This window comes from Artibeus jamaicensis, unplaced genomic scaffold (genome assembly GCF_021234435.1).
Source record: "Artibeus jamaicensis isolate MK-2021 breed Jamaican fruit bat unplaced genomic scaffold, CSHL_Jam_final scaffold_1964, whole genome shotgun sequence".
Classification (NCBI taxonomy): domain Eukaryota; kingdom Metazoa; phylum Chordata; class Mammalia; order Chiroptera; family Phyllostomidae; genus Artibeus; species Artibeus jamaicensis.
The window spans coordinates 15967935-15968881 of record NW_026522030.1 but is presented as its reverse complement, the minus strand read 5'-3'; positions in this window follow the sequence as shown (position 1 = coordinate 15968881).

Below are 947 nucleotides of genomic sequence, written 5' to 3'. Positions count from 1 at the left end.
ATCTTTCTTTTTTCCCCCTCCAAAGAGGCCTAAATTTTGTAGGTATGTATGTATTTAGATATAACACTATCTCCAGGCCACTATCTGATGTCATTAGTTTTACATAGTTCTGCGAGGCATACAGCTTTTTATTGATAAGATAGATTGATTACCTTCATATCATTAAAACATTTAGTTTAACTGAATGGGGAATAGCACTGTGCAATTGACAAAAAAAAAATCAATGCTTAATTACCTTAAAATGGACTAGTGTGGAGATTACAAGCTATTGATTTGTTTTTTTATCGCTCCCCTGGTCATTTCCTTGTTCCAAAAAAGCACAAAAGCAGTAATTGTCATCCTTTCTGCACCTTAGACTCTCAAGAGAAGGTGGGGGTTAGGAGTGAGGTTGAGGGAACGTTTTTTAAAAATGTCTACGTCCAGATAGTACCCTAGAGACACTAAAACACCCCCAAGTGTTTCTAATGTGTAGGCAGGAGGTATATAGTTCCCTGTAAGAAAAATCCACAAGCCCTGAAACCCATCAAATTTCTTGGATTTTCTCCAGAAGCCTTGATTTCAACTCGAGGTGCTCTGAGTAAGTAACATTTTCCCAGGAGCCTGAGGCTACTTCCCGCTCCCCCCGCCCCCCCCCCCGCCCCGTTCGGAGTATCAGCAATTCGGCAAGCTGAATGGGACTAGGTAGACCAATAACAGGCAACAGAACAAAGCATTTTATCTAATAGAAAAAACAGGTAGCAGTAAAAGATCAACAAGCCAAAAAAAGTCACTGACACGCTCCAGCGTCAGCCAGGCAGCGACACACCTTCAATTCTGCGCGGATGCCCCACCCCCCTCCCGCGTTGCTAGAGAGACCGCGCCTACTTCCGGGCGCTTGGCGCCCTCGCGCACGTCATTTCCTTCCGCTGGTTGAAGCGACGCCCCCATTCCCTTTTCCTGTGCCTGGC